The 12,538-nt window shown below is 48.5% G+C and overlaps 1 long non-coding RNA gene across 1 annotated transcript; it reads right to left on the reverse strand.

Annotated features, from left to right (window-relative positions):
* LOC109842025 lies at positions 2,330-2,779 on the reverse strand. Its single transcript, XR_002247287.1, has 2 exons — positions 2,689-2,779; positions 2,330-2,523 (listed from the first exon to the last, which is right to left on the reverse strand). It is a non-coding gene; the product is annotated as an uncharacterized LOC109842025 (long non-coding RNA).

Consider the following 12,538-nt stretch of genomic DNA (forward strand, 5'->3'; position numbering starts at 1 on the left):
GAGGTTTAAAGAATTTAGTGTAGGCGATTATGTGATGGTCTGGATACGTCCGGAACGGTTTCCTCCGGGAACTGTTAAAAAGTTACATGCACGAAGTGCAGGACCTTTTAAAATTCTCAAGAAAATTAATGATAATGCTTATGTTCTTGACCTTCCTGAAGGTTTTAATATTGGTTCGACTTTTAATATTGAAGATTTAGTAGAGTACAAAGGCCCACATTTTAACCCTGACAACCCACTGGTTGATGAGCCTACCCCTGAGCCTATTTCTGAGAACTCCTTTTTACCTCCACTTCCCCAGATATCACCTACATATACAGCACATGACATTGATGCTATTATTGATGATAACATTGTTTCTACTAGCAATGGTGGTATCCGCAGGTATTTGGTTCGTTGGAAAAATAGACCTGAGTCTGATGATACTTGGCTCGATCGAGGTGATTTACAGAGGCTGGATCCAGATCTTCTTGAGCAGTATGACAGCCGCCTTGATTTACACTTGACAGGGTCGAGTTATCTCCCATCTGGGGAGAATGATGAGGACATCCAGGCACGTGCACGGGACTTTCGCCTTGTTTATCAGCGTAGGAGACGCTGTATTCCATCCGTACATCAGATCGCAGGGATATTGTTTTGATACTTTAGAAATTCTAGTTATTTTCAGTTAGTAGTTGGTTTCAGATCAGAATTGTTATTAGTTATTTAGTTTGTTATTGGATAAGGTTGAGAGAGATTTGATTGAGTTTTTAAATTCTGTAATATTCTCTATATAAACAGTTGTAATCAGAATTAATCATGAATGAAGATTATTGAAAATTAGTGCAATTACCTGTGATTGACATGTGAAACGTGGGTGTGAAACCCTAGATCGCTCCTCTGTTTCTGTTCTGTTCAAACAGTCGCCGGCCTCCTCTCTCCCCACTTCCGCCATCCCCATCTCCGACGGCCTCGACAACCACCGCCTTCGCCATTGTCGATCGTCCCGCCCCCTGAAACCCTAGGTCGCTGCCATCGTTCGCACACACGAGCAGCTCCACCACCGTCTGCGTCTCCATCCGAGTCCCAAAGCCCTAATCACCACCCTCAGCCTCTGCCACCGTCGAACGTCACCACCTCCTCCATCTCCGACAGTGTTCGCCCTCTATCGCGTCCCAGATCCGCCCGTCGTCGCTCTACCCACAAGATCGCAGTCGATCCGTGTCCTCGAGCCGCCAGCGCACGTTCCTTCTCCGACTGGAGTGGAACCGAATGGTTTTGGGTCTAGGGCTTGAACAGATCCAGCCTTCATATTTGGGTTGATTTATTTCGGTCCAAATCACCTTTATTTGGGTGGTTCAGTTGATTCAGTTGGTTCAGTTGGGTTCAGTGTGATTTAAGTTTTGAGTCGTGATCCATTGGTGTATGGCTGACCCTGAAGCTGAAGACAACGATCTCGTGCTAGATCCAGAAACTGGTATTGTTGATTTGCAGCTTTCCTCGTGGTTCGACTACCGGACGTTCGAGAGTGTTCCTGAATACGTCGAACGCGTAACTCATCAGCTTGTAGACAGTGTGGAGAGCAGTTTGGGAATTAGTTATTGGCATCGACGTTTTCATCCAGACACGCCGCTTCACCCCAATTACGTAGCTCTCGGAGGAGAACTCCCGCCACTCAGATTCGGAGTTATTACACCGCCTCCAGAGGATCCTCCCATCAAACCAGTCCAATCCGACGAAGGTTTAATTTTCTTACGCCCAAATATTTTCGGAATTGCCATTGCGTGCATGTTATTATCAATCTTAGTATCAATTGCGATTATGTTGTATTCAGTTTGAATAGTGAGCGAGTGATTCTGTTGCTGAGTATTTCTGCTTATCTAAATATTACAAATTGAACTGTATTAAAAGGACAAATCATTACATTAATTATCGGAATAATTTTACAAAGGTTCAAACTTAGTACATTGAAACTTTTGCTTAAAAACCATCGTTCGCTTCATTTTATTCTTGAACTTCCTGTCTAGATTGATTGCTGATTTGGTAAAGCATTGTTGTCGCTGATCTTGCACCTGTATTCACATTGTTTCACATCAAGCAGAGCTCCGCGTCTCCTACTTTAACTAGACAAAAATAACTTCATACAGAATAATACATCTTTGAGAATAACAGTGAAAGGGAAAAACAACCGTCCTTCAGTTCTAAATACAAATTACATTACAGACATTTCACAGGCTAATAGCAGCTACTAAACACATTGAGACTCTGACAACCATAAAGAACAGTAATTCCAAAACTAATTATCATTTGACCAAGGATATAAAGTTCGAAATGTAGAAAACAGTCTTGCGCCCAAGAAGTATAAATTTCACACCAAGACCCAAAGAAAGAATGGTAAATAGCTTGCCAGAAGCAACTATTATGCACATTGCTATGATCTGATGCCTCTCATATAAATATATATAGTCGAGTTTCTCTGATCTAAAGCAGGCCTGCATCTTTAAGGGCAGCCTCAAAGTCCTCGTCGCTTCGCCAATTAGGCACCTAAAAAAATAGCAGAAAAAGAAATTTATCATAAAAGGCACTTATAAACAGATTAGATACAAATGGAAGCGAAGCAGGGTACACTTAAATAATACCTCACGAACAACGCTATTGAAAACAGATTAGATACAAATGGAAGCGAAGCAGGGTACACTTAAATAATACCTCACGAACAACGCTATTGAAATGGCGCTCAATTTTTTCCATGACAATCTTGTCCCTCTCTGTGCACAGCAGGTTGAATGCAGCACCTGTCACCGAACAAACAATTTGTGAATATTAAATTGTGACTCTCCACACCTACCATAGGTATGGAGTTTGGGCGCGACAGAGAGGCTTGAAAATGAATATCAGACCAATGCAAGTGCAATATAGTTCAAAACATGAAAATGTGAACATGAGTGTTAACATTTTAGTTTAACCATGTTGTGAAACAATACAAAATGATTTTTTAGACTTAAAGAAAGATGTAAACTATTGTTATGAAGTCTATAAACAATGAATATAGTACTTTATCAAAATACACATATAATGTACTAAAACGTGATTTCATTGAACTAAATAAAATTGATATTGATGAAATCATATATATGCATATAAGTATGAAACAAAAATATGTTTTCCAAATATATTCAATTGTTTCATATTAAAACTTGAAAACTATCAAACTAAAATATATATGTATATATATAACTATATATATACATAGAAACTAATAAATATGTGTGTATATTATATTGAGCTTAAGGTACTAACACACATAATATAAACTCCTAAACTAAGTTACCTAAGCTTGATCTTGATCTTCAATAGCTTAACTTGATAATCTTGTGGATGAAGCTTGAACTTGGATCTTCAACTTGAATTGCATTGTTTCAACCACTATATCCGCCAACCTCCATTTGATATGATCGTTATGACGCAATCCATCCAACCTCTAACTTATTGTTTGACTAGAATAAATATAAAACACAAACACTAGACAAACAATATTAGATGTAAATTATTTGTAAATCATCATCAAAACAAGAAGACTAACATCTTCATCAACCCCATAGACCTCCTTCACCTCCCTTCCCCTCCCCGCTCCCACCATCGCCCTCGATAACCTCAACGGCCGGCCCCCCTCAAATCATCCCTGTAGACGATAAAAAATACCTCTGTGAACTTACAAGAAATCCGCCTGCAAGGAGAAGTCGCCCATACAATTCGCCTAAGCCACAGGAATTCACCTTTTATCACAACTCGCCTAACCGAGTCTGTAGTCAAATCCGCCAGCAAACCTCAAGGCCGCATACCCCACGTGCTAAGGTGGGCTTTCCCACCCCTCTTGACCTGAAGGGAGAGGGCACGGTACTCCAAGACCGTCAAGTGGCCGCTCACAGTACGAGTGATCGGGCAGGTGTCGAGTCGACCTGAACATTCATAAATGCAGCTCACCTCGGCTGTCCGAGTCAAGAGCTGGATCCGCCGGCATTCGGCGAGCTGTCCAAGCCCACTCGAGTACCGGGAACCCGCTTTCCCACCTCTCTCGGCCTGAAGAGAGAAGACACGGTACTCCAGGCCCGCCGAATGGCCGCTCACAGTACAAGTGATCGGACAAACGCCAAATCAACCTGTACCCTTATAAATGCAACTTACCTCACTTGTCCAAGCGAGAGGCGAGAGCCGCCGGCGCTCGATGAGTTGGTCAGATCCACTCGAGCATCTGACAGCCGTGGTCACACATACGAGGAGGGGCTTCCCCACTCCTACGTGACGTGATGCAAAACACGGCTCCTCGAATGAGACCGCTCATGGTACAGGTGAACAGTAGGATACCTCTGAACAATGTATGGTCACATCCCATAATTCAAGGAACAGCCAAACTGTCTCTCTTTCATTTAAGAGCCTCTTCCAACAACCTTTAAAGGAGGTCGAAAAACTTTGGGAAAGGCATCGAGACCAAGCTCTCTGCACAATTTTTTGCATTGCAGCACCACTTCTTAGTTCTGAGCCCTGATCGCCGGTGAACTAGAAGATCCGAACTCCATCAACCCAAGCTTCTACTGTATACTGAAGCTCCCCAGCAACCTCGGTCAAACAGTCCAAGGGAAGCAGACTCGACACGAGCATCGAGCGAAGCATCCTGTAGCTATCAAAAGTCCCCACACTAAACAAAGAGGGCATTTCCTCTGCTTCTGTTGTAATTTCGATATATTAGTTTGTAATAAGCCTTCTTATCAATACAAACGAAGTTCCCTATTTTCAGGAGATTAAAATTTACACCTACAGAAGATGGCGACCACAGTGGGAGAAGCTGTTTCGTCTACCGAAATGGTGGTATCTCAGTTTGACGAAGTTGCTGTTGGGATGACCATGGAGTCCCTAGAGATCGAGTTCGACCAAGCCAAGTACGAAGAGTACTTGTCTTCTTCCTCCTCTGGTGGCGATACGTCCCGCAAACGCCACGGAGTCGTGCGCCGAGGCCGACCTCAAACGGTTAAAGCCTCTGCACCTGAGGATTCCACCCGAGTCTCGTCAGGGGAACCCGCTCTCTCAGAATCGATCAAGGCCAAGCCAGAGATCGAGAGCAAGGGACAAGGGTCTGCCAGATGGGTCGCCAAGCGGCCCCCGCAGACACCTGTCCCGGAGGAAACGCCGGTTCACTCCGGCACAGACTACACTGCCACAGCCCTCGCAGGTTGGAAGAGCTAGCCAACAGCGATGGCAGACGCTCGTCAGGCAGGAGGCCCAAACCTTCGTTTCACATAATGGCCTGAATTACTATACGGGCCCAAGAAACGTTAGGCGAGAGGGCAACTTTCCCGACGTCGGAAGGCTCTCCAAATCAGGAGCGCCGACCGAGGAAGATGGGGCCACCCGCTCAGGAGGACTTCGCTTCTCAGGTCACATCTCTGGTGCGAATAAACCACTCCGAGCGAGCGAGCCTACCCGAATAGGCGAATCCCCGAGGGCTGGCGAGCCTCGCCATAGCCCCTTGGCGCATAAACGTAAAGGCAAAGAAGTAGGCGACACCTCGCGAACCCGCTCGTTCAAACGAAGGGTTGAAACTCGCCTACATACTGGAGTTCGCCCAAACGCGAAAACTCGCCCGTTAAGGCGAGATCGCCTAACTCCAGCACCAAAACATTCCACTCAGCGTGCACCAGAGAGTACATCCAAAGCTCTCTCATGTACTCACCCAGGCGATCCTTCTGATGCTGGGGGTTGTCACCAACCGCCCGCAGAGGACCTCCGAGAGTACTTAACTCGCAAACGCACCATACATGAGGCAAATCCTCAGTGTCATTGCGAAAGGCTCATCCACACAGTACTCGCCGACTGTTAATGTATAGGAACGGCGAGGCCTTCGGTGTTTGAGAGACTTTCTCAACAGCCCTCTCGACCAAGGCCCTCCCGTCGAAAGCGTCGTCAACAAAAAGGACGCACTGTCGATGACCTAGAGCTCCCGTCCGCTACAATCAACATGACGGACAAGGGTAAGGCGGTACTTTTCGACTCTCCAGATTCGGACTCCGTCCTGGGGCCTAATCCTCGGTTTGTTCAACACCGGCAAGAGGGCATATACCAGCGTACCCGTAGTCGTAGAGGGGTAAGCATCGGGTTTGATTACTCCACCTTAGCCCCCCCCTCCTACGGCGAAGACGAGGTTCACTCGGCGGCGGCCATGTCTCAAACCTCGCGCTCAAGTCAGGACGCGCTGGCGAGGGTACATATGACTGAACTCGCCCATGAGCAAATGGTCACCCAGAAGCTCGAAGAGCAACAGGCGACCATAGATTACCTAAGGGAGATGATGGAACAACTTCTGAACAAGAAGAAGAAGAAGAAGAAGAGAACCCAATGCGCCTTACCCCGGCGAACAGGGGATAAGGAGTGGGTACCTCCTCATCGTCCAGCGACTGAGACGGAAGATAACAGTAATCCACAATCCGATTACTCTTCCAAGACATCGCTAGTAACGTCGCATACGGGGGGTAGCACCCGCGACAAGAGGTTCGACGAGTTCCAAAATTAGCTCAACGCACTCAAGCTTCAGCAGAACATGAACAAGCTGGGGGTGGTCCGACCCTACCCTGTTGAATGGGATACAGTCCCCTACCCGACGAAGTTCAAGCCGATTAGTTTGGTGCAGTTTGATGGCAAGGGCTCGCCCTCGCAACATATTTACTACTTCATGGCACAGACCGGATTCCTCACGGGGAACGACGCTATTCTCACTCGGCTATTCATAGGCACCCTCAAGGGGGTGGCTTTTGAATGGTTCCGCAAACTAGAACCCGGCTCTATCAAGTCATGGTCCGATGTTGAAAGGCTCTTCCTCGCCCACTTCTTCGACGACGACACGGAGATGTCAATGGCCACCCTCCTCGCCGAAAAGCAACGAAAGTCAGAGTCAGTCAACGACTTTGTAAAGAGGTTCTGTAACCGATCAGTCCACTGTCGGGACCAAGTTTCCGAATCCACGTTAATCGAGATGTGCCGCAATAATCTCTCGATCCACATCCTATCCAAAGTGGGCGCGGTGGAAACCCGGACATGGAAGGAGCTTGTTCGTCAGGGTGAGCAAGTAGAAAACATGATCAAAAGGGCTACAGAACCAGCCGTGCCAAAGAATCCCCCTCGGTCCAGAGGAAAAGAGATCATGGCCGTCGACTCTGCCCCGGCGCCAAAGGCTGCTCAAAGGCCGAAGCCCTGATAATTTGAACAACGCCCCCCGCGGCAATACGACTTCAAAGAGGACCAGGTGGTGGCGACATTCGACACTCTGCTCAAGAGTGAGCGAATTAAATTGCCAGAAGCCGCGAAACCTGAGGAGGTAGACAAAACCACTGACCCGAGTTATTATGCCTACCACAGATTCCTGGGCCACCACACGACTAAATGTTATGTCCTCAAGGATAAGCTCCAAGCCCTCTACGATGCGGGGGTCCTAAAGAAGGAGAAGGTTCAAAAGCAGGTGACCACGAATATGATCACTTTGAGCTTTGGAACAAATCTCTCAGAAGTCCAAGCTCCGGCAGGGATAATTCCCATTCCCAAGGCCGTCTTGAAGATCACCAATGATGACCCTCACAACCAGCGAGAGAAAGGTTTAGCTCCGCAGATTCTGCCATCGGGTCAGGTGATGTGGGTCCATCCGGACCTCCTCAACGACGAACAATGGACTACGAAGCCCTCGAAAGAGGCTAAAGGAAAACATTGTAATGTCATCTCCGCCATTCTAGGTGGGGAAAAGACAGCAATGACCGCCCTGACCGACTCCGAAGAGGAAGCCACAGTCCTCGCCACGAGAGCAGGGAAGGAATTCGTGAAGGAATATCCCGCGAGGGCGGAGAACTCGGCAGGACCTCCCACGAGGCCAGCCGCAACTGCCCCTCCCAATCTAGACCGACTAGGCTTAAGCCGCCAACCTTTCCAGTTCAATGTGCTTGCGCAGCTGAAGAGCATCCCTATGCGAATCACCATGTACGATCTCCTACGGCTATCCAGGCCTATCCGGGAAGCTCTGCAAGAGGTACTGGCCGACTCGGAGATTTTCTCCACCCACTTCTCGAGGGAGGAGGACGCAGAACAGAAATGTGCAACGTGTTGCCAAACATCCGAGAGACGAGTCACGTGCATCACTTTCACTCCGGAGGACATGCTCATCAAGAACACATCTCATGACCGACCACTATACTTCACGGGGTACGTCGGTTCGTCGAAAGTGGATCGAATTCAGGTCGACCCAGGTTCTGCGTTGAGTATCGTGCCTTTGAAATTGATCAAACACTTGGGGATACCGCCAAAGTGCCTATCCTCGACCATGACGACCATCTTCGGTTTTAATGCCACAGGGACTCGGCCGCTCGGCAAAATCCGCCTGAAATGTCGAATAGGCGACATGAAGACGGAGGTGACCTGCTACGTCATCGACGCCGAGCCTTCCTACAACATACTCCTAGGACGTCCATGGATCCATGGCAACCGAATAGTCCCGTCCACGTTACACCAGTGCCTGAAGTATGTGGATGATTACGAGCAAGTGAAGACGGTAGTGGCCGACAAGCAGCCCTTTAAAGGCGTCGAAAACTACTTCACGGATTCTCTGCTGTACCAAGACCCCAATGAGCCACCGGCAGAGGAGCTGGAGAGTGGCAACGAGGCAGACAGCGAGCCTGAGTATGGCGACAACTTAATCCTTAATAACTTCGAGTCAATTGTAATCGGTTACGAGAGTCACAATGTAACCAACGCTGTTCAGGCGGAGGAAATTATCATGAATGAGAAGTCTAGCTTTGCCTATTTGTCATCTTGCTCCACATCCGAGGATGATGCGCCCAATAACCTATGGTCAAAACTCTACAGTGATCCCTCCCTGCACTTGCCAGTATGCTCGTCATACGTCACCAAGGCATAGCCAATCAAGTCATCGCAAGCTGTGCTCGTCGTGCCAGCCCGGAATAATTATCGAAAAGATATTATCTTTGGTCGAATCGATCATCTCCTACGCACGCTATGGGATGAATCTGGGGATGAGGACCTAGCACCCCAGTTTTCGCAATACAGTCAAGTAGCGAAACACATGATGAGCGACATGGGGCATGACCTCACTCGTTTAGAGGGCCTGAATTACGGCCGAGAGAGCAAAACGGTCATCCGACCCGCTTACGTACCCAAAGGAAAACCCTAAAATTACTTCAACAGGACTCGGAGAGGCTTAGGCTACTCCTCCTCCTCGTCGGATTTGTGTTTTTACGCCAACAAGGATTCCAACTATGCGTGTTCAGGGGATCAATCGTCAACAACCTCGGCATGGGGTTCGGATGTCAGCGTGAGGGATCTGTTCGATAGCCTTACGGTCAACATGGCTATGATGGACCCCACCGAAATGGCGGAGGATGGACAAGTTCCGCTTTATGACGAGACATGGGATCACCATGTTAACGCCCAGTGGAACAGTCGCTTTGAGCAACGTGAACCACCAACCGAAGATGAAATCCTCCAGGTGAACATGGGTAGTGAGGCGAATCCCAAGCCCATATTCATCAGTGACAGTTTGCCTCCCCAGGAAAAAGAGGACCTCATTGCCCTCGTACGGGAATACGTTGACGTCTTCGCATGGAATTAGGAGGACATGCCCGGCCTGGATCCGCGAGTCGCCACACATCGCCTCAACATCAGTCCAGGCACCAAACCAGTCAAGCAACAGCAGAGGTGGTTTCGCCCTCAGATCATGGAGGCAATTGAGGCCAAAGTGGAGAAACTGATCGAATCCGGTTTCATCAGGGAGGAACAACACCCCGACTGGGTGGCCAATATTGTTCCAGTCCTAAAGAAAAATGGTAAGATTCGCATCTGCATCGACTTTAGGAACCTTAACGCTACATGCCCCAAAGAAGAATTTCCCTTGCCCATCACGGATGTCATCATTGACAACACGTACGGATTCGAGAGGATGTCCTTCATGGATGGTGTCTCGGGGTACAATCAAATCAAAATGCACCCCGAGGACGAGAAACACACTTCATTCAGAACCCCTATGGGGGTGTACTGCTACACCGTTATGTCCTTCGGACTCAAAAATGCTGGCGCAACCTACCAACATGCCATGAGCATGATCTTTCGAGATTATCTGCGGAAGACTGTCGAATGCTACGTGGACGACCTGGTCATGAAGAGTCGCCGTAAGGAGGACCACCTCCAAGACCCGAGGGCAATGTTCGAACTCATGAGGACTCATCAACTCAAGATGAATCCTACTAAGTCATTCTTAGGGATGTCTAGCGGTAAATTCCTCGGTTTCGTCGTCACGACGAAAGGAATCCGGATTGATCCGGACAAAGTACGAGCTATTCAAGAGCTTCGACCGCCCCGAAATCTTAAAGAGCTAAGAGGCCTTCAGGGACGATTGGCTTACATCCGAAGGTTCATCTCAAATCTCTCGGGCAAATGTCAACCCTTCTCTAAGCTGATGAAGAAAGGTACCTCCTTCGTCTGGGATGAGCCATGCCAAAAGGCTTTTCTCAGGAAAGCCGTTCCTCATCTATATACGGGCTATGGATCATTCTCTAGGCGCCCTCTTGGCACAAAATGACGATGCGGGCCACGAGCAAGGCATCTACTACCTGAGCAGAACCTTGCAAGGCGCCGAACAGCGGTACCCCATGATCGAAAAGGAATGTCTGGCCTTAGTGTTCGCCATCCAAAAGATGCGGCACTACCTGGTTGGCCAGACAATTCACGTTATTTCCCGGATGAACCCCATCCGAGTGTTCATGACACAACCGGCAGCGTTGAATTAGCGTTTGGCCAGATGGGCACTCCTACTATCTCAATATGACATCCATTTCATGCCACAAAAGTCGGTCAAGGGGTAGGCCATCTGCAATCTTATGGCTAGTCACCCGCTGGGGGCGAAGACCGACCTATTTAAAGATTTTCCAGATGAACCCCCCGAAGCCAATGTAACTTCGTCGCCAGAGGTGTGGTAGATGTTCTTTGACGGTGCGTCTCGCGTAAGCATGAGCGGCTCTATTGTCGCAGGAGTAGGGGTGGTCCTCACCTCTCCGCATGGCCATGTGTTACCCCGAACCTTTTCTTTGACAGAACCGTGCACCAACAACATGGCTGAGTACAACGCGTTACTCATAGGGCTCGAGTTGGCCAAAGAGTTAGGGATAAAGCATATGGAGGCTTACGGCGACTCCCAACTCATCGTTAAGCAAATGACTGGCGAATACGAAGTCAGGAACGACGATCTCATCCCGCTACACAAAGCGGCTATCAAACTAGTAGGGTCATTTGAGAGTTTTCACATTGAGCACGTGCTCCGTTCCAAGAACACGCATGCGGATGCTCTTGCATCATTAGCGGCTAACTTGGCCCAACCGTTAGGAATGACCCAACGGGTCACGGTCGCCAGCCGGAAACTCTTTCGACTAAAAGACGTCCCAGAAGCGAACGCCACCCATCAAACCCCGGATCAGCCCGATCAGGAAGACTGGCGTCTCCCGATCATCGATTACGTTCTATACGGCATATTGCCCGAAGACGCAAGGGAACGAGAGTCTATCCGACGACGTGCCTTGAGGTTCTACTATGATTCGACCACCAAGACGTTATATCGGAGGTCATACGACGGCTTGTTGCTTCGATGTCTTTCAAAGGCAGAGGCGCAGGAGGCCCTACGCGAAGCCCATGATGGCACTTGCGGGGCTCATCAGCCTGGACCCAAACTTTGGGATCGCCTACGGAGGATAGGCTACTTTTGGCCTGGGATGGTTAGCGACGCGGTCGCTTACGCAAAGCGCTGCCATGAATGCCAAATCCATGCCAACTACATGCATAAACCTCCTGAAGACCTACACCCGACGAAGGCATCATGGCCCTTCGAGGCATGGGGGATGGACGTAGTCGGACCAATATCCCCGCCATCGGCGAGAGGCCATTGTTTCATCCTCGCGATCACCGACTACTTCTCTAAGTGGGCCGAAGCCATCCCCTTAAGAGAGGTCAAGACTAATGACGTGATCAAATTCATCAAACACTATGTCATATACCGATACGACGTACCCCGGCGTATTATTCATGACAATGGCACACAGTTCGTCAGCCATGCGTTCACCAGGTTTTGTGACAAGTTCCGAATACAAAACCTGTCATCCACGGCATATAACCCTTCGGCGAATGGTTTGGCCGAGGCCTTCAACAAAACAATTATCAATATTTTGACCAAGCTAACTTCCACTAGCAAACGCGATTGGAATGAAAAGTTAGGCGAAAGCTTATGGGCATATCGCACAACGGTTCGCACACCGACTGACAACACGCCCTACTCATTGGTATACGGTTGTGAAGCCGTATTGCCATTAGAGATTCAAATTCCATCCCTCCGTGTCGCCCTAGCAATGGGGATGACGGTTGAGGATAATCACCAACGACGACTCGCGGAGCTCGAAGCGTTGGACGACAAACGACTAGAAGCTCAACAGCACATTGAGTTCTATCAAGCTCGAATGGCCAAGGC

This window comes from Asparagus officinalis, chromosome 1 (assembly GCF_001876935.1).
Source record: "Asparagus officinalis chromosome 1, Aspof.V1, whole genome shotgun sequence".
In the NCBI taxonomy this organism is placed as follows: domain Eukaryota; kingdom Viridiplantae; phylum Streptophyta; class Magnoliopsida; order Asparagales; family Asparagaceae; genus Asparagus; species Asparagus officinalis.